Below are 21,755 nucleotides of genomic sequence, written 5' to 3' on the forward strand. Positions count from 1 at the left end.
TCAAATGCAAGCTGTTTCATCAGAAAGTAAAAAGAGGGAAAAATGTCAGCAACCTCAATACCACAAATATGTGGAAACATGTGCGGACCAGGCACGCGGTGGAGTTACAGAAACAGACTGAAGATGTAGGCCAACCAACAGCGGCAGCTACCACCTCTTCAGCTCATGTTGCCTCTTCCTCCAGCTCACGCACAGCTGGTTTGGCTTCCTCCCAGGATCGCCATGGAAGAACCTCTGGCACTGTTGTCCAGAGACCTTGTGTAATTCCACCCACAGCACCACCTTCCCAGTCATCCTCACACTCCCAGTCTACTCTACAGCCATCGGTAGTACAGGCATGGGAGAAAAGGCGGGCATTCTCGGCCAACCACCCCCGAGCACAGGCTCTGAATGCAGGCATTCCCAAACTGTTGTCCCTGGAAATGCTCTCGTTCAGGCTGGTGGAGACTGACAGCTTCCGTGACTTGATGGCATTGGCAGTCCCACAGTACAAGGTGCCCAGCCGCTTTTACTTCAGCAGGCAGGCTGTCCCTGCCCTGCACAGGCATGTTGAGGCAAACATAAAACATGCGCTACTGAACGCCGTCAGTAGCAAGGTCCACCTCACCACCGATGCGTGGACCAGTCAGCATGGACAGGGGCGATATGTTTCCCTCACTGCCCATTGGGTTAATGTTGTTGAGCCAGGTACAGATCGTGCGAGTGGCGCAGGACGTGTCCTGCCCACTCCAAGGATTGCAGGAATCCAGTCTGTACGCATCGACTCCTCCTCTTACACCAGTCCCTCAGATTCCTCTCTGCAGGATCCGTCACAGTCCACCTCCACATGGACCCGTGAACGTTTACCTATGACCGACATGAGCACAGCCGTGGCCAAACGTCAGCAGGCCGTCTTGAAACTAGTTTCATTGGGGCATCGAAGCCACACAGCGCAGGAGCTCTGGAATGCCATCAAGCAGGAGAGCGATGTGTGGTTACTGCCAGCGAATCTCCAGCCAGGCATGGTAGTGTGTGACAATGGCCGAAATCTGGTGGCAGCTTTGGCCCTTGGCAACCTCACTCACATCCCATGTCTGGCACATGTGCTCAATTTGGTTGTGCAGAGTTTTCTGAGGGACTATCCGGATCTTGATGCCCTGCTGCACAAGGTCCGCCTAGAGTGTGCTCACTTGCGGCGTTCCAGCTTGGCCAGATCCCGCATTGCTGCTCTGCAGCGCCGATTCCGCCTTCCGGAACACCGCATCATATGTGACCTACCTACCAGGTGGAATTCCACGTTACATATGTTGGAGCGGTTGTGTGAGCAGCAGCAAGCAGTTATGGAGTACCAGCTGCATCAGGCGCAAAGAAGTCGCAGTCAGCGCCGATCAGACTTCACAACCACAGAGTGGGCCACTATGAAGGACGTCTGCCAGGTTTTGCGTCCTTTTGATTATTCCACGCGGATGGCAAGTGCAGATGATGCACTAGTCAGCATGACTGTCCCCCTTATCTGCCTGCTTCAGCAAACTTTGCAAGGGTTAAGGGATGATGTTGTGGAAGAGGTGGAGGATGAGGAGTCACCTTTTCCATCAGCTTCTGGAGAGTCAGCGCCACGTGGTTCCTCACAAAGGGGTACGCAGGGGCCAATTTGTGAGGAGGATGAGGAGGAGTCAATGGAGGAGGAAGAGCTCCGTCCAGAGGAGGGAGCGACACAATTGTCCAGTGGTCAGTGTGTACAGCGAGGGTGGGGTGATGACGAGCGGGCAGAGATCATGTCTCAAGCAGGGGACAGCGTTTCTGGGCCAGTTGGCACTCTGCAGCACATGGCGGATTTCATGCTGCAGTGCCTGAGGAACGACCGCCGCATCGACCACATTCTCAACATGCCTGATTATTGGGTGTTCACCCTCCTCGATCCTCGCTACCGGGACAACGTCCAAAACCTCATCCCTGCGTTGACCCGGGAGCGTAAATTGCGGGAGTACCACGACACACTGGTGAATTCCATCATCTTCTCCTGTCCAACTGAGAGGAGTGCTGCTAGTGCTTTACAAAGCAGCTCAGTGCGTCGAGGCAGTGGGGGAGGCTCTGCCCAAAGAGGGAGCAGAAGCAGTGCCTCTGCCCAAGGTAAGCCCAGTATGGCACAACTCTGGCACACTTTTGTGTGCCCGCCCCAAATGTCTACACCATCACCGGCGGCTCCAGTCAGCAGGAGGCAACGGTTCCGTCAGATGGTGACAGACTACATGGCTTGCCCTCGTAGTGTACTCCCAGACGGCTCTTCCCCGTTCAAGTTTTGGGTCTCTAAGCTGGATACATGGCCAGAGCTAAGCCAGTATGCATTGGAGGTGCTGGCTTGCCCTGCGGCTAGTGTCTTATCGGAACGTGTCTTTAGTGCCGCAGGTGGTGTACTAACAGACCGTCGCATGTGACTATCCTCCGATAACGTTGACCGGCTTACTTTCCTGAAAATGAACCAGGCCTGGATCTCACAGGAATTTGCCACTCCTCTGCCTGATTAAGTAATTGGGTGTCATCCAGGTCTCCTGCTGTGTTCATCTTTCTACCACCTGAACTGCTATTCCTGGGCTCCAACACCGCCAGTTGCGGCTCAGAAGTGCAGGCTGCACAGTAAAAACATATGACCCAGTGTTATTGGGTTTCAGTAACGTCAGCTGATCCCCAGCTGTGTAGCCGGCAATGTGTCCTGCGACCGCCACGCTGGCACAACAACCTAAATGTAAGGGAACCTGCCCCCCCCCGTCGTTTGTTACTGAAAGAGCCATCTTGTGCAGCAGTAATGCTGCACAAGGAAAAGGTAGCTCTTTTTTTTTAGCTCCTTGCACACGCAGAACTTAACACTTATAAAATGTGTTCACTGATACCGTTATACTGTCCCGGAGCTGGGACTTTCCTTCGTAATGTGACGCAGCACAGCCGTCATTCCTACCCCCTTGGTGCCATGCGCTGCCTCCTCAGCGTTGTTTTAAGCTGTCACGGAGCCTGCGCTGTTCTGTTATCCCTTGGGCATGCCCTATTTGCGCTGCCTGTCTTCTGACATAATTTGGTGTCAGGCTGGCTGCGCCTGTGCGGCCGCGCTGCCCGAGATCCCGCCTCGCAGTGTCTTCTGATTGAGTCACACTGCGGGCCTGGGATCCATGGGCATGCGCAGTGCATATCTTCCCCTCGGGCTCTCGCTCATTTCCCTCTGCCTTCTTTAGACTGTGCGCCGTCAGCTGATGCCTAATAGCATGCCACGGCCGTGACACCGCACAGTCTGAAGAAGAGGGAAGGAGGGGAGTGAGAGTCGAGGATATGCACTGTGCATGCCCATGGTTCCAAGGCCCGCAGTGGGATTACGTTAGACGAGACTGCGAGGTGGGATCTGGAGCAGCGTGGACGCACAGGCACTGACAGCCTGACACCAAATTATGTCAGAAGACAGGCAGCGCTAATTGGGCATGGCCAAGGGCTAACAGAACAGTGCAGGCTCCGTGACAGCTTAAAACAACGCTGAGGAGGCAGCGCACGGCACCAAGGGGATAGGAATGACAGCTGTGCTGTGTCCCATTACGAAGGAAATTCGCACCTCCGGGACGGTTTAACGGTATAAGGGGACACATTTTTAGTGTTTACTTCGGTGTTTGCAAGGAGCATAATTAAAAGAACCACCTTTTCCTTTTGCATCCTTAGTGCTGCACAAGATGGCTCTTTCAGCTACAAACGTCTTGGGGGGGGGTTAAAGGTTCCCTTTCAACTTGCTCCAATCAGGCTTCGGCCTACACTCTGTTCCTCTGCTCCTCCTGCTGTCCCTGGGCTCTAACACCGCCAGTTGGTGCCTGGAAGTGCTGTGTGCACAGTCAACAGTCGCTCCTCTGTTATTGGGGTTCAGTAACGTCAGCTGATCCCCAGCTGTGTGTGCGGCAATACCTCCAATCTGCTCCTCCTGCTGTCCCTGGGCTCTAACACCGCCAGTTGGTGCCTGGAAGTGCTGTGTGCACAGTCAACAGTCGCTCCTCTGTTATTGGGGTTCAGTAACGTCAGCTGATCCCCAGCTGTGTGTGCGGCAATACCTCCAATCTGCTCCTCCTGCTGTCCCTGGGCTCTAACACCGCCAGTTGGTGCCTGGAAGTGCTGTGTGCACAGTCAACAGTCGCTCCTCTGTTATTGGGGTTCAGTAACGTCAGCTGATCCCCAGCTGTGTGTGCGGCAATACCTCCAATCTGCTCCTCCTGCTGTCCCTGGGCTCTAACACCGCCAGTTGGTGCCTGGAAGTGCTGTGTGCACAGTCAACAGTCGCTCCTCTGTTATTGGGGTTCAGTAACGTCAGCTGATCCCCAGCTGTGTATCCGGCAACGTGTCATGCGACCGCCACGCTGGCACAACTAAAATGTAAGGGGACCTGTCCCCCCCCCCCAGGCGTTTGTTACTGAAAGAGCCACCATGTGCAGCACTAATACTGCACAAGGGAAAGGTCGCTCTTGAAATTATGCTCCTTGCAAACGCTGAACTACACACTCATGTAATGTGTCCCCTCACACCGTCCAACCGCCCCGGAGGTGGGACTTTCCTTTGTAATGTGACGCAGCACAGCCGTCATTGCTACCCCCTTGGCACCGTGCGCTGCCTCCTTAGCGTTGTTTGATTCCGTCATGGACCCTGCGCTGTTATGTTATCCCTTGGCCATGCACAGTTTGCGCTGCCCGTCCTCTGACATCATTTGTTGTCGTCCTGGCTGCGCCTGTGCGTCCACGCTGCCCGAAATCACACCTCGCAGTGTCGTCTAATGTGATCCCACAGTGGGCCTGGTATCCATGGCCATGCGCAGTGCATATACTAGCCTCTCACTCCCCTTCTTCACGCTTCTTCAGACTAGGCGGCGTCAGCTGATCCCTAATAGCATGCCACGGCCGTGACGCCGCACAGTCTGAAGAAGCAGGAAGGAGGTGAGTGAGAGGCGATGATATGCACTGCGCATGCCCATGGATCCCTGGCCCGCAGTGGGACTACATTAGATTACACTGCAAGGTTGGATCTCGGGCAGCTTGGACGCACAGGCACTGCCAGCCTGACACCTACATGATGTCAGAAGACGGGCACCGCTAACTGTGCATGGCCAAGGGATAACATTACAGCGCGGTCTCCGTGACAGAACCAAACAACGTTGAGGAGGTGGCGCACGGCACCAAGGGGGTTGGAATGACGGCTGTGCTGTGTCACATTACAAAGGAAAGTCCCACTTCCGGGATGGTTTGACGGTGTGAGGGGACACATTATATGAGTGTGTACTTCAGCGTTTGCAAGGAGCATAATTTTCGGAGCCACCATTTTCCATGTGCAGTATTACTGCTGTACAAGATGGCTCTTTCAGCAACAAATGCCTGGGGGGGGGGGTTAAAGGTTCCCTTTCAACTTGCTCCACTGCAGGCTTCGGCCTACACTCTGCTCCTCTTTGATTCCCTGGGTTTCAACACTGTCAGTTGCCACCTGGAAGTGTTGTCTACACAGAAAAAACACTAGGTGATTTGTCAGTGGGGTTCAGCACCGCCAGCTGTTCCCCTGCTGTGTAGTCGGCAACGTGTCCAGCACAAGCCACGCTGGCACAACAGAACAAAAGCTGCCACCAGTGCAGGCTTCGGCCTACACTCTGCTCCTCTCCTCCTCCTGCTGACCCTGGGCTCAAACACCGCTAGTTTTTGCCCGGAAGTGCTAGCTGCACCGAGAAAAACACCAGCCAATGTGTTAGTGGGGTTCAGCAACGCCAGCTGTTCCCCTGCTGTGTAGCCAGCAACGTGACCTGCAAACGCCACGCAGGCACATGAACTGAAATTAAAGGGAACCTGGCCCCACCCCCCCAGGTGTTTCTATGTATAACAGCCACCTAGTACAGCAGTACTGCTGCATTTGTACAAGGTGGTTGTTTTTTTATCCTTGCCCACGTAGAATTAAACACGTAAAATATGTGTCTCATTACAGACCATTACAATGTCCCTGAGGTGTGACTTTCCTTTTTAATGACACGCACCAACCCCCTTGGTAGCGCTGCCCATCTTCTGACATCATTGGTTGGCTGCCTGTGCCTGTGCGTCCGCCCTGCCCGACACAACCCCCCTCGTTTCATATATTTTGGCTGCGAGGGTGTGATTGATGGGCATGTGCAGTGCATATGTTCGCCTGTCTTAACTCATCTCCTTCCGCCTTCTTCAGACTGTGCGGCCTCCTGGCCGTGGTAGGCGATAAGGGATCAGCTGAGGCCGCCCAGTCTGAAGCAGGTGTAAGGTCATGTGTGAGCGGCAAACATATTTACTGCACAAGGCCACGAATCCCAGCCATGCAGTGTGATTTTTTGAAAACACACTGTGGGCCAGGGATTCATATCCATTGCTAACCGCAACGGCCAACATGAAATGAGGTGAGAAGACAGGCAGCGCTCACAGCGCATGTCCAAGGGATCACAATAGCGCAGACTCCTGTACAGCTAATACAACGCTCAGGAATCTGCGCCCACCACCTAGGTGTAAATTTTGACACCTGTGCTGCGTCTCCTTAAAAAGACAAGTCACGCCTCGACTACGGTTTGACAGTATAATGGGCTAAATAGTGTACGTGTTTTATTCAGCGTGTGCAAGGAGCAAACTAAATAGAGCAACCTTTTACTTGTGCAGCATTAATGCTGCACAAGGTGTGGCTCTTGTACCTTGCAACACCTGAGGGGGGGTTAAAGATTACCTTTGAAATTGGTTCAACTAGGCTTCGGCCTACACTCTGCTCCTCTCCTTCTCCTGCTGACCCTGGGCTCTAACACTGCTAGTTTTTGCCAGGAAATGCGAGTGTTACGTACGCTGCGCACGCTGCGCATACTTACCCAGCTTCTCCCGTCCCTCGGCGCACTCGCGATCCTGTCCAGTGCCGCTCTGCTTCCTCCTTCGCCGGCTCACGGCGTCCGGTCCCTCTGCGCATGTGCGGTCGCGTCTCCTCCATCGCAGAGCCTTCTGGGAGGTCGCGACCCGGTGGCTCCGCCCCAACATGGCGGAGCCCATCGGGTATTTCTTCCCGGCGTCTCCCTAGGTAAGACGCCTTTGCTTTGTAGGTGCACTGTCTGCCGTCAGTGTCCCTATGCCCTAGGCTCCCCTGCACCAGTGTCTTCTCTCAGCCCAGTCTTTACTTTGTCGTAGTGTCCTGCCAGCCCGTGTTCCTGCTGTGTCTTGCCTGTCCGTGTTCCTGCTGTGTCCTGCCTGTCCGTGTTCCTGCTGTATCCTGCCAGTCCGTGTTCCTGCTGTGTCCTGCCTGTCCGTGTTCCTGCTGTATCCTGCCAGTCCGTGTTCCTGCTGTATCCTGCCAGTCCGTGTTCCTGTTGTATACTGCCAGTCCGTGTTCCTGCTGTATCCTGCCAGTCCGTGTTCCTGCTGTGTCCTGCCTGTCCGTGTTCCTGCTGTATCCTGCCAGTCCGTGTTCCTGCTGTATCCTGCCAGTCCGTGTTCCTGTTGTATACTGCCAGTCCGTGTTCCTGCTGTATCCTGCCAGTCCGTGTTCCTGCTGTATCCTGCCAGTCCGTGTTCCTGCTGTATCCTGCTAGTCCGTGTTCCTGCTGTGTTCTGCCAGCCCGTGTTCCTGCTGAGTCCTTCCGGTCCGTGTTCCTGCTGAGTCCTGCCAGTCCGTGTTCCTGCTGTGTTCTGCCGTTCCGTGTTCCAGTCATTTTCAGTTAAGTCTTGTTTTCCTATCATTCCCTGCCATCCTTATAGCCTGTGGTTTCCTTCTTTATCTTGGGTCGCCCCTTTGGCTCTAGCTGTTGTGTCTCCATTCCCCCGAGGTCCTGCTCCTAACACTCCCTGTATAGGGGGTGATTCCATCTGGTCCGCTCGACCCCGGGGGCTCTAGAGTCACGACCCAGAGGGTCCACTCTCGGATTTCAGCCCGAGTACTTACAGTAAGCAAAGGCCATGGACCCCGCTGGGGCCTCTGCTGCGCAGAAAGAGCTACTCTTTTTGCGAGAGAATCAGTCCCGCATGATGTCTTTTATGAAAGCTATGGATTCTCGTTTGTCCACGCTCCAGTCCTCCGATCCTGGCAACGCCGCTCTACTCGTTGGCTTACAGCAAGAGTTAGCTCAGCAGCGTGACACCCAGGCCCATATACTTAGTTATATGTCTTCTATTGACGATCGGCTGCTTTCCATCCAGACAGCCGCTTCTACGTCTGCTCCTGCGTCCCACCCTCCACCCCGCTTGGCTAAACCGCCTCGGTACAATGGGGATCCTAAGTCCTGCCGAGGATTTCTAAACCAATGCCGTCTTCACTTTGAGCTTCTGCCCCAGCATTACCCGACGGATCGGTCCAAAGTTGCGTTTTTGATTTCCCATCTGGAGGGTGACGCCTTGGCATGGGTTAATCCACTCTGGGAGCGAGACGATCCTCTAGTCTCCCGGTTGTCTGAATTTTTGGAGACTTTCCGTCTTGTCTTTGACGAACCTGGACGTCTGGCCTCTACAACTGAAGCTCTATTTTCTCTCCATCAGGGGTCGTTATCCGTAGGCCAGTACGCTATTCAGTTCCGCACACTCTCCTCTGACTTGGGCTGGAACAATGAGGCGTTGGTGGGTGCTTTTTGGCGGGGTCTCTCTGGGCGCATAAAAGATGAGTTAGCCGGTCGGGACACCCCTACTGTTTTGGAGGAATTAATTTCCTTAGCTACCCGTATTGACCTTCGGTTCCAAGAACGCGCCCGTGAGCGGAGGTCTCTTCCTCCTTCTTCTGCCACCCGTAAGCCACTCAGTCCTCAGCCTAGAACCTCCTCTCAGGCGTCCGCACCGGAACCTATGCAAGTGGACCGTCTTAAGATGTCCGAACAACGTCGTAAAGAGAGGCGCACTCAGGGGTTATGCTTTTACTGCGGGAGTGCTGCTCATTTATTACGCTCTTGCCCTGAACGTCCGGAAAACTCCTCCGCCTAGGTCAGGTAAGAGAGGCCTCCCTAGGTGTGTGTGATCCCTCTCAACCCCTTACTTTGTCCGTTCTTTTGCATATTGTGGGCAAAGGCATTTCTCTGGATGCGTATGTGGATTCGGGCGCAGCAGGGAATTTTATTAGGTTGGAGGAGGTTTTGAAATTCTCCGTTCCAGTCAAAACCTTACAGGCTCCTGTGATTCTTGCATCTGTGGATGGTAGACCGTTACAGGAGACCATTACTCAAGTAACACTTGAGGTGGAACTTCAGGTTGGGGCTCTACACAAGGAGAGAATTGCATTTTATGTTTTAGCGGGTCTGTCTCATCCTATGCTCTTAGGTCTTCCTTGGTTACGGAACCACGAGCCCATTTTAGATTGGCACAATGGTAATATCTTGCGCTGGGGTGAGCTTTGTCGGGAACGTTGTCTGCTGCCGGTGCGTCCTGTGGGATCTTCCTCTAATTCTTCTCCTTCCTCTTCTTTTCCCGCCTTACCCTGTGTCTACAGCGCTTATTCTGATGTCTTCAACAAGAAGGAGGCTGAGGGTCTTCCGCCTCACCGGCTCTATGATTGTCCCATAGATCTCGTGCCTGGAACTAACCCGCCCAGGGGCAGGATCTATCCTCTCTCTCCTGCTGAGACTCAAGCTATGTCTGAGTACATTCAAGAAAATCTTGCTAAAGGATTCATTCGCAAGTCTTCTTCTCCGGCCGGAGCAGGGTTTTTTTTCGTGAAGAAGAAAGACGGTTCTCTCCGTCCCTGCATTGATTATCGAGGCCTAAACAACATCACGGTGAAGAACAAATATCCTCTGCCACTCATTCCGGAACTCTTCGACCGTCTTCGGGGTGCGCAAATTTTTACCAAATTAGATCTACGTGGCGCATATAATTTGGTTCGTATTCGTGCAGGCGATGAGTGGAAGACTGCCTTCAATACTCGTGATGGTCACTACAAGTACTTGGTTATGCCGTTTGGTCTCTGCAACGCCCCCGCGGTTTTCCAGGAATTTGTGAACGATGTATTTCAGGATCTTCTCTACTCCTCGGTCGTAGTTTACCTTGACGACATTCTCATCTTTTCTCCGGATCTCTCCACTCACAGGCGAGGTGTCCGTCGTGTTCTGCAAAGGCTAAGAGAGAATCATCTGTTCGCTAAGATTGAGAAGTGCGTCTTTGAACAATCTTCTCTTCCCTTCCTGGGATATATTGTCTCAAGATCTGGCTTAGAGATGGATCCAGAGAAGGTTTCTGCTGTCCTGAATTGGCCTCGTCCTCTTGGAACAAAAGCAATCCAACGTTTTCTTGGCTTTGCCAACTACTATAGACAATTTATTCCTCATTTTTCTTCCATGACCAAGCCTATCTCTGCTCTAGTTCGCAAGGGAGTCAACTCCAGTCTTTGGACCCCTGAGGCTGAAGAGTCCTTTCTGTCTCTTAAACAAAGCTTCGCTACGGCCCCTGTGCTTCATCGTCCTGATGCTAATAGACCGTTTGTCCTTGAGGTCGACGCATCCTCTATTGGAGCTGGTGCTGTACTTTTGCAAAGATCCTCGTCCGGACGTTTGGTGACCTGTGGTTTTTTTTCTAAAACCTTTTCCGCTCCTCAGTGTAACTACTCTATTGGAGATAAAGAACTTTTGGCTATCAAGCTAGCCTTGGAGGAATGGCGTTATCTCCTTGAGGGGGCTCTTCATCCATTCACCATTTACACAGACCACAAGAATCTGGCCTATATTCAGTCTGCCCAAAGACTAAATCCACGACAGGCCAGATGGTCTTTATTCTTCGGACGATTCGAATTTGAACTTCATTTCCGACCCGGAAATAAGAATGTCAAAGCAGATGCTCTTTCAAGATCCTTTCAGCCTCTGGACCTAGAGGATTCTCCGGCTCACATCATTGATCCTGCGAAGATCGTCACTCTTGCTCCTCTAAGAGTGATTTCAACTCCTCCTGGCAAGACTCTTGTGGCTAACCAAGACAAGGAGAGAGTTTTACGTTGGGGTCATTCCTCCAAAATTGCAGGTCACGTAGGAGTCAAGAAGACACTTTCTCTTATCTCTCGGCATTACTGGTGGCCATCTCTCCGACAAGACATCACCAAATTCATCGCTTCTTGTCCTTCTTGTGCAAAAAATAAAGTCCCTAGGCAGCTTCCTTCCGGTCTCCTGCATCCTCTGCCTGTGCCTTCCGTTCCTTGGAGTCATATAGCTATGGACTTCATCACTGATCTACCTTGTTCCTCGAATTGCTCTGTCATCTTGGTTGTTGTAGATCGGTTCTCCAAGATGGCTCACTTCATCACATTACCTGGTCTGCCTTCCGCTCCTGAGTTGGCAAAGATCTGTTTACACCAAGTCTTCCGTCTTCATGGTTTTCCTCATCATATCGTCTCAGACCGTGGAGTACAATTTACCTCACGTTTTTGGAGAGCTCTCTGCAGTCTATTAAAGGTTAACTTGGACTTTTCTTCCGCCTATCACCCTCAGTCCAACGGACAAGTGGAGCGAGTTAATCAAGTCCTGACTACATATCTGCGACATTTCTCCAATGCACACCAAGATGACTGGGTCTCTCTTCTCCCCTGGGCCGAATTCTCATATAACAATCTTCCCAGCGAGTCTTCCTCCAAAACCCCCTTTTTTGTAGTCTATGGTCAACATCCGAACATTCCTCTTCCTGTTTCTCTTTCCTCGGGGGTAGCGGCAGCGGATTTCTTGTCCCGGGAATTCTCTACGATTTGGAGTGAGACCAAAGTGGCTCTTGAGAGAGCTAGCCTTAATATGAAAAAGTTTGCTGACAAAAGGCGTTTGGATGCTCCGCCATATTCTCCGGGTGATAAAGTTTGGCTTTCCTCTCGCTATATCAAGCTTAAAATTCCCTCTTGCAAACTGGGTCCCCGCTATATTGGTCCTTTTCCTATCTTGAGTCGCATTAATGATGTTTCTTATAAGTTGAAGTTGCCTGCCTCTTTACGCATTCCCAATGCCTTCCATGTGTCTCTTCTCAAGCCTGCAGTCTTTAATCGTTTTCACTCCGCTACCTCTTCCTCTCCTCAGCTCTGTACTTCTGATGGAATCTTTAATGTTAAAGACATTCTTGCCAAAAAGGTAGTTAGAGGTAAAACTTATTTTTTGATTGATTGGGAGGGATTTGGCCCTGAGGAGAGGTCCTGGGAGCCCCGAGAGAACATCAATGCTCCTCTTATCATGAAAAGATTCCTTTCTAGCCTTAAAAAGAGGGGGACTAAGGAGGGGGGTACTGTTACGTACGCTGTGCACGCTGCGCATACTTACCCGGCTTCTCCCGTCCCTCGGCGCACTCGCGATCCTGTCCAGTGCCGCTCTGCTTCCTCCTTCGCCGGCTCACGGCGTCCGGTCCCTCTGCGCATGCGCGGTCGCGTCTCCTCCATCGCAGAGCCTTCTGGGAGGTCGCGACCCGGTGGCTCCGCCCCAACATGGCGGCGCCCATCGGGTATTTCTTCCCGGCGTCTCCCTAGGTAAGACGCCTTTGCTTTGTAGGTGCACTGTCTGCCGTCAGTGTCCCTATGCCCTAGGCTCCCCTGCACCAGTGTCTTCTCTCAGCCCAGTCTTTACTTTGTCTTAGTGTCCTGCCAGCCCGTGTTCCTGCTGTGTCTTGCCTGTCCGTGTTCCTGCTGTGTCCTGCCTGTCCGTGTTCCTGCTGTATCCTGCCAGTCCGTGTTCCTGCTGTGTCCTGCCTGTCCGTGTTCCTGCTGTATCCTGCCAGTCCGTGTTCCTGCTGTATCCTGCCAGTCCGTGTTCCTGTTGTATACTGCCAGTCCGTGTTCCTGCTGTATCCTGCCAGTCCGTGTTCCTGCTGTGTCCTGCCTGTCCGTGTTCCTGCTGTATCCTGCCAGTCCGTGTTCCTGCTGTATCCTGCCAGTCCGTGTTCCTGTTGTATACTGCCAGTCCGTGTTCCTGCTGTGTCCTGCCAGTCCGTGTTCCTGCTGTATCCTGCCAGTCCGTGTTCCTGCTGTATCCTGCTAGTCCGTGTTCCTGCTGTGTTCTGCCAGCCCGTGTTCCTGCTGATTCCTTCCGGTCCGTGTTCCTGCTGAGTCCTGCCAGTCCGTGTTCCTGCTGTGTTCTGCCGTTCCGTGTTCCAGTCATTTTCAGTTAAGTCTTGTTTTCCTATCATTCCCTGCCATCCTTATAGCCTTTGGTTTCCTTCTTTATCTTGGGTCGCCCCTTAGTTATAGCTGTTGTGTCTCCATTCCCCCGAGGTCCTGCTCCTAACACTCCCTGTATAGGGGGTGATTCCATCTGGTCCGCTCGACCCCGGGGGCTCTAGAGTCACGACCCAGAGGGTCCACTCTCGGATTTCTGCCCGAGTACTTACAGCGAGCTTCACAGAGAAAAACAACAGCCAATGTGTTAGTGGGGTTCAGCACCGCCAGCTATTCCCCTGCTGTGTAGCCGGCATCGTGTCCAGCACAAGCCACGCTGGCACAACCGACCAAAATCTGCCACCAGTGCAGGCTTCGGCCTACACTCTGCTCCTCTCCTCCTCCTGCTGACCCTGGGCTCTAACACTGCTAGTTTTTGCCCGGACATGCGAGCTGCACAGAGAAAAACACCAGTCAATGTGTCAGTGGGGTTCAGCAACGCCAGCTGTTCCCCTGCTGTGTAGCCGGCAACGTGACCTGCAAACGCCACGCAGGCACATGAACTGAAATTGAAGTGAGCCTGCCCCCCACCCCCAGGTGTTTCTATGTATAACAGCCACCTTGTACAGCAGTACTGCTGCATTTGTACAAGGTGGCTGACTTTTTCTCCTTGCCCACGTGGAACTCAACACGTACAAAATGTGTCTCATTAGAGACCATTACAATGTCCCTGAGGTGTGACTTTCCTTTTTAATGACACGCAGCACCCCCATTGTTAGCGCTGCCCGTCTTCAGACATCATTGGTTGGCTGGCTGTGCCTGTGCGTCCGCCCTGCCCAACACAACGCCCCTCGTTGTCTCATATATTTTGACTGCGAGGGTGTGATTGATGGGCACGAGCAGTGCATATGTTCGCCTGTCTTCACTCCCCTCCTTCCGCCTTCTTCAGACTGTGCGGCCTCATGGCCGTGGCAGGCAATAAGGGATCAGCTGAGGCCGCCCAGTCTGAAGCAGGTGTAAGGACATGTGTGAGCGGCGAACATATTTACTGCACAAGGCCACGAATCCCAGCACCGCAGTGTAACTTTATGGAAAGGTACTGTGGGTCTGGGATTTATGGCCATCGTTAACCGCACCGGCCAACATGAAATGAGGTCATAACACGGCCTGCACTAACAGGGTATTGCCAAGGGATAACACAAGAGCGTACTCTCCTGTACTGCAAATAACAACGGTAAGGAGTCTGCGCCCAGCACCTAGGTGTAAATTTTGACACCTGTGCTGCGTCTTCTTCAAAAGAAAAGTCACGCCTCCACTACTGTTTGACAGTATAATGGGCTAAATAGTGTACGTGTTTTTTTCAGCTTGTGCAAGGAGCAAAATGAAGAGAGCAACCTTAGACTTGTGCAGCATTAATGCTGTTCAAGGTGTTGCTCTTGTACCTATAAACACCTGAGGGGGGGTTAAAGGTTTCCTTTGAAATTGGTTCAACTAGGCTTCGGCCTACACTCTGCTCCTCTCCTCCTCCTGCTGACCCTGGGCTCTAACACCGCCAGTTTTTGCCCGGACGTGCTAGCTGCACAGAGAAAAACACCAGCCAATGTGTTAGTGGGGTTCAGCACCGCCAGCTGTTCCCCTGCTGTGTAGCCGGCATCGTGTCCAGCACAAGCCACGCTGGCACAACCGACCAAAAGCTGCCACCAGTGCAGGCTTCGGCCTACACTTTGCTCCTCTCCTCCTCCTGCTGACCCTGGGCTCTAACACCGCTTGTTTTTGCCCGGAATTGCTAGCTGCACAGAGAAAAACACCAGCCAATGTGTTAGTGGGGTTCAGCACCGCCAGCTGTTCCCCTGCTGTGTAGCCGGCAACGTGACCTGCAAACGCCACGCAGGCACATGAACTGAAATTGAAGTGAGCCTGCCCCCCACCCCCAGGTGTTTCTATGTATAACAGCCACCTTGTACAGCAGTACTGCTGCATTTGTACAAGGTGGCTGACTTTTTCTCCTTGCCCACGTGGAACTCAACACGTACAAAATGTGTCTCATTGAGACCATTCAACTGTCCCTGAGGTGTGACTTTCTTTTCTAATGATACGCAGCACCACCCTTGGTAGCGCTGCCCGTCTTCTGACATCATTGGTTGGCTGCCTGTGCCTGTGCGTCCGCCCTGCCCGACACAACCCCCCTCGTTGTCTCATATTTTTTGGCTGCGAGGGTGTGATTGATGGGCATGTGCAGTGCATATATTCGCCTGTCTTAACTCATCTCCTTCCGTCTTCTTCAGACTGTGCGGCCTCATGGCCGCGGCATGCGATAAGGGATCAGATGAGGCCGCCCAGTCTGAAGTAGGTGTAAGGACATGTGTGAGCGGCAAACATATTAACTGCACAAGGGCACGAATCCAAGCCACGCAGTGTGATTTTTTCCAAGCACACTGTGGGTCTGGGATTCATGTCCACCGCTAACCGCATCGGCCAACATGAAATGAGGTCAGAAGACAGGAAGCGCTCACAGCGCATGGCCAAGGGATAACAAGAGCACAGACTCCTGTACAGCAAATAACAACGCTCAGGAAGCTGCGCCCATGCACCAAGGTGTTATTTTCGACACCTGTGCTGCTTTTCTTTAAAAAGACAAGTCACGCCTCCACTACTGTTTTACAGTAGAATGGGCTAAATAGTGTACGTGTTTTATTCAGCGTGTGCAAGGAGCAAAATTAATAGAGCAACCTTTTACTTGTGCAGCATTAATGCTGCACGAGGTGTGGCTCTTGTACCTTGCAACACCTGAGGGGGGTTAAAGGTTACCTTTGAAATTGGTTCAACTAGGCTTCGACCTACACTCTGCTCCTCTCCTCCTCCTGCTGACCCTGGGCTCTAACACCGCCAGTTTTTGCCCGGACGTGCTAGCTGCACAGAGAAAAACACCAGCCAATGTGTTAGTGGGGTTCAGCACCGCCAGCTGTTCCCCAGCTGTGTAGCCGGCAACGTGACCTGCAAACGCCACGCAGGCACAACAGAACAAAAGCTGCCACCAGTGCAGGCTTCGGCCTACACTCTGCTCCTCTCCCCTCCTGCTGACCCTGGGCTCTAACACCGCCAGTTTTTGCCCGGACGTGCTAGCTGCACAGAGAAAAACACCAGCCAATGTGTTAGTGGGGTTCAGCACCGCCAGCTGTTCCCCAGCTGTGTAGCCGGCAACGTGACCTGCAAACACCACGCAGGCACATGAACTGAAATTAAAGGGACCCTGCCACCCACCCCAAGGTGTTTCTATGTATAACAGCCACCTTGTACAGCAGTACTGCTAAAAAAACAAAATCCAGCTCACCATACCGACATTCCCAGGAGCTCGGAGCACGGAACCGCTGTGTCAGGGCGTGGACGAACAGGAAAGAGAAGGAGATCCAGCTCAACGAAATAGTGAAAAATCCATAATTTATTTCACTCAAAATACAATGAAAGGACAAAACATCAGCATACAGAAAAAATTATAAAAACAAGGTCAACGCGTTTCCGGTGACTAAGCACCCTTAATCATGATACCTGGTACAAGACATGTCTATACTTTTATACTAGTATCCGGTTATCACTCCAGTGTTGCAATTGGTAGAATTGTCTAATCAAGCAAAAATAGGCACACATGGTAATGAAAGCAAGACAAGCTTGATGGAAAGACAAAAACAAATGTTTTGGCTAAACATAAATGCAGAAAAAACAGAAATAACACAAAATACAGGAACTATATAAAAAAACAAAATGACATTACAATAATCATTAAATAAATCCAAGAATATGATAGAAAAATAATATAATAGTATGTACAGTGTCATATGTCATGAACCCACATAACAATATAGAAAAAAAACTAATATTAGCAGGAATCTCCCAAACGGGGAGCTGTAACAGCCAAAATAGGTTGGAGCAAATAGGTGAAAGCACAGCTGCAGATGCCGTGACAATGTCACAGCGGCCAGCAAGCAAGGGAAAAAAAAAAAAAAAAAAGGCTATCCTTAAGTAGACACAAACTCATATGAGTTCTGGAAAAAATGAGACATACATGTAAATCTTATAATAAATAAAACTACAAAATTCCCTAGTACCTTAAAAAATAGTGAGCTCACAGACAACCATGGATGGAAAAACAAAAAAATCAATGGCAGGAATCTCCCAATCAGGGAGCTGTAACAGCCAAAATAGGTTGGAGCAAGTAAGTGAAAGCACAGCTGCAGACGCCGTGACAATGTGACAGCGGCCAGCAAGCAAGGGGAAACAAGGGGAAACAGAAGGACAAATTGATAGCTATTAGCCTCACAAAAGAGTCATTAATTATACGGGAAATATGAACTACAAATTTAGTTACTAGATGTCAGAAAAGCAGCTTCATTGTTTGTAAACCCTCAGAATACTAATAGAAGAGCATAAGATCTTTCCTTTTGTTTAAACCATGTGGAATTCTTGTTCCGAGTTTAAAGATCCACCATGATTCCCTGTTTCTCAGGGTCACCTCGATGTCTCCTCCTCTAAATGGTTTATGAATTTTTTCAATCGCATAAATTTTGAGTGACTCAAGGTTAGATTGATGATAATTAATAAAATGTTGTGAAGCTTGTGAAGTATTCCTATTAGCACTAATATTTTCAACATCGTAAATATGTTCACGAATACGTGTTTTTAAAGACCGTATGGTACTCCCCACGTATTTAAGATGGCATGCCATGCATTCCATGATGTATACCACATTTTTGGTGTTACAGTTCATGAAAGTCTTGATGGGATAAACATTTTGATTACTGGCATCAGTGAAATTGTAGCATTTGCTCGAAAATTTGCAAGTTTTACATGCCATCGCACCACATTTGAAAAAGCCTTTTGTGCTGAGCCAATGAGAAGGTTGTGCAGGGTGGGCATGAAGAGAACTCGGAGATAAACTAGAGCCTAAAGAGGGGGCTCTTCTAGACACAATTCTGTATCCATTACTCAAAATTTGAGCTATATCAGCATCTTCCTTAAGAATAGTCAAATTATTAGTCAATATTTTCCTGATTGCATTAAATTGATTACTGTACTGGAAGACCACAGTGATTGGATTTTGAGGAGATAAACTTTGGTTTTGTTTACTATGAAAACGAGGTCGTCGAGCGACAATTTTTTCTGCTCTTTTTAAATGCCAGTCACTGTAGCCTCTCTGCACAAGTCTGCCTTTTATGCCCTCAATCTCTTGGGAGTAATCTTCTAGTGTGCTACAATTACGTTTAGCTCTTACCATCTCCCCTATAGGAATACTTTTGATAGTATGTTTGGGATGGTGACTATTTGCACGCAATATTGTATTCCCTGCTGTGGTTTTCCAGAAAGTGGAGGTAACAATCGGGGTATTAGGTATCCCCTTTAATTTTAAATCTAGAAACTCTATACACGTGTGGTCTTGACGTGAAATAAATTTGAGATTGAATGGATTGTAATTTAAATAGTTTGTTAAATCCTGTACGGTAGATACATCAGAACTCCAGATAAATATCAGGTCATCAATGTATCTACCGTACCATCGTATACAGTCTTTAAATGGATTCTCATCATTATATATGTAAGATTCTTCCCACCAACTCATAACCAGATTAGCAATGGAGGGTGAATATTTGGCACCCATTGAGACACCACTGGTTTGCATGAAATATACTTGGTTGAAGCAGAAAAAATTTGTAGTCATGAGAAAAGAAGTGACCTCTATGACATAAGACTGTAAATCTACGGAAAAATCACTATACTTCTGCATGTGAAATTTAAGAGACATCGAGGTGACCCTGAGAAACAGGGAATCATGGTGGATCTTTAAACTCAGAACAAGAATTCCACATGGTTTAAACAAAAGGAAAGATCTTATGCTCTTCTATTAGTATTCTGAGGGTTTACAAACAATGAAGCTGCTTTTCTGACATCTAGTAACTAAATTTGTAGTTCATATTTCCCGTATAATTAATTACTCTTTTGTGAGGCTAATAGCTATCAATTTGTCCTTCTGTTTCCCCTTGTTTCCCCTTGCTTGCTGGCCGCTGTCACATTGTCACGGCGTCTGCAGCTGTGCTTTCACTTACTTGCTCCAACCTATTTTGGCTGTTACAGCTCCCTGATTGGGAGATTCCTGCCATTGATTTTTCTGTTTTTCCATCCATGGTTGTCTGTGAGCTCACTATTTTTTAAGGTACTAGGGAATTTTGTAGTTTTATTTATTATAAGATTTACATGTATGTCTCATTTTTTCCAGAACTCATATGAGTTTGTGTCTACTTAAGGATAGCCTTTTTTTTTTTTTTTTTTCCCTTGCTTGCTGGCCGCTGTGACATTGTCACGGCATCTGCAGCTGTGCTTTCACCTATTTGCTCCAACCTATTTTGGCTGTTACAGCTCCCCGTTTGGGAGATTCCTGCTAATATTAGTTTTTTTTCTATATTGTTATGTGGGTTCATGACATATGACACTGTACATACTATTATATTATTTTTCTATCATATTCTTGGATTTATTTAATGATTATTGTAATGTCATTTTGTTTTTTTATATAGTTCCTGTATTTTGTGTTATTTCTGTTTTTTCTGCATTTATGTTTAGCCAAAACATTTGTTTTTGTCTTTCCATCAAGCTTGTCTTGCTTTCATTACCATGTGTGCCTATTTTTGCTTGATTAGACAATTCTACCAATTGCAACACTGGAGTGATAACCGGATACTAGTATAAAAGTATAGACATGTCTTGTACCAGGTATCATGATTAAGGGTGCTTAGTCACCGGAAACGCGTTGACCTTGTTTTTATAATTTTTTCTGTATGCTGATGTTTTGTCCTTTCATTGTATTTTGAGTGAAATAAATTATGGATTTTTCACTATTTCGTTGAGCTGGATCTCCTTCTCTTTCCAGCAGTACTGCTGCATTTGTACAAGGTGGCTGACTTTGTCTACTTTCCCACGTTTAATTAAACACGGAAAAAATGTGTCTCATTACAGACCATTACAATGTCCCTGAGGTGTGACTTTCCTTTTTAATGACACACAGCACCCCCCTTGTTAGCGCTGCCCGTCTTCTGACATCTTTGGTTGGCTGGCTGCGGCTGTGCGTCCGCCCTGCCTGAAACCACGCTCCTCGTTGTCTTGCTTATTTTGACTGCGAGGGTGTGATTGATGGGCACGAGCAGTGGATATCTTCGCCTGTCTTTACTCATCTCCTTCCGCCTTCTTCAGAATGTGCGGCCTCATGGCCGCGGCATGCGAGAAGGGATCAGATGAGGCCGCCCAGTCTGATGCAGGTGTAAGGACATGAGGGACAGGCGACAAAATTTACTGCGCAAGGTCACGAATCCGAGCTCTGCAGTGTGACTTTATTAAAAGACACTGCGGGTCTGGGTTTCATGGCCATCGCTAACCGCACCGGCCAACATGAAATGAGGTGAGAAGACAGGCATCGCTCACAGCGCATGGCCAAGGGATAACAAGAGCGCAGACTCCTGTACAGCAAATAACTACGCTCAGGAATCTTCGCCCAGCACCTAGGTGTAAATTTTGACACCTGTGCTGCATCTCCTTAAAAAGACAAGTCACGCCTCCACTACTGTTTGACAGTATAATGGGCTAAATAGTGTACGTGTTTTATTCAGCGTGTGCAAGGAGCAAACTAAATATAGCAACCTTTTACTTGTGCAGCATTAATGCTGCACAAGGTGTGGCTCTTGTACCTTGCAACACCTGAGGGGGGGTTAAAGGTTACCTTTGAAATTGGTTCAACTAGGCTTCGGCCTACACTCTGCTCCTCTCCTCCTCCTGCTGACCCTGGGCTCATAACACCGCCAGTTTTAGCCTGGAAGTGCTAGCTGCACAGAGAAAAACACCAGCCAATGTGTTTGTGGGGTTCAGCACCGCCTGCTGTTCCCCCACTGTGTAGCTGGCAAAGTGTCCTGCAAATGCTACGCAGACACAAAGCTGACTCCAGTGCAGGCTTCGGCCTACACTCTGCTCCCCCTGCTCACCCTTTGCTCCAACACCACTAGTTGGGGCTGTAGGAAGACAATGTTTGATAGGCAAAGCATCCGGGTTCCAGCACCGCCAGCTGGTTCTCGGCAGTGTTTTTGTCACAGGTACTCCCTCGTGCCAAACCTGGTTTCAGCACCATCAGCTGTTTCCGGGTTGTGTCAAACTCGCTGAGACGCCTATGCTTGCCCCGTCGTGTTGCAGTCGGGTTAGCCAACTCCAGGTGCCTCCAGTTTAGGAGCTTCCTATGTGGGCTGCGTGAACTGGTAGTCAAGGCTGGTTCTGTAGTGCCAGTAGGCCCAGCTCCCCCTGTAGGACTGTTGGGGTTCGGTAACTGCGGCTGCCTCGCGGCCTAGCTGTTCTCTCCTCTCCTGTGGGCCTTCGGGTCCACCACCTGGTTCCAGCACCGTCAGCTGGTTCCAGGCCGAGCCTTTGGCTTAGGTGCCTCCTCCTGGGTATCCGAGTTCCGCCAACCTCAGGTGGTCCTTGGTAGTGCTTTTAAGCGCGGGCACCTACAGCTTAGTAACCGGGTTTCAGCACCGTCAGCTGGTCCTCGGTCGTGCCATTGGCTCTTGCACACGGGGCAACGCATCTGGGTTCCAGCACCGCCAGCTGGTTCTCGGCAGTGTTCTTGACACAGGTACTCCCTTGTGCCAAGCCTGGTTTCAGCACCGTCAGCTGTT

Source organism: Ranitomeya imitator, chromosome 4, assembly GCF_032444005.1.
Source record: "Ranitomeya imitator isolate aRanImi1 chromosome 4, aRanImi1.pri, whole genome shotgun sequence".
NCBI classification, from domain to species: domain Eukaryota; kingdom Metazoa; phylum Chordata; class Amphibia; order Anura; family Dendrobatidae; genus Ranitomeya; species Ranitomeya imitator.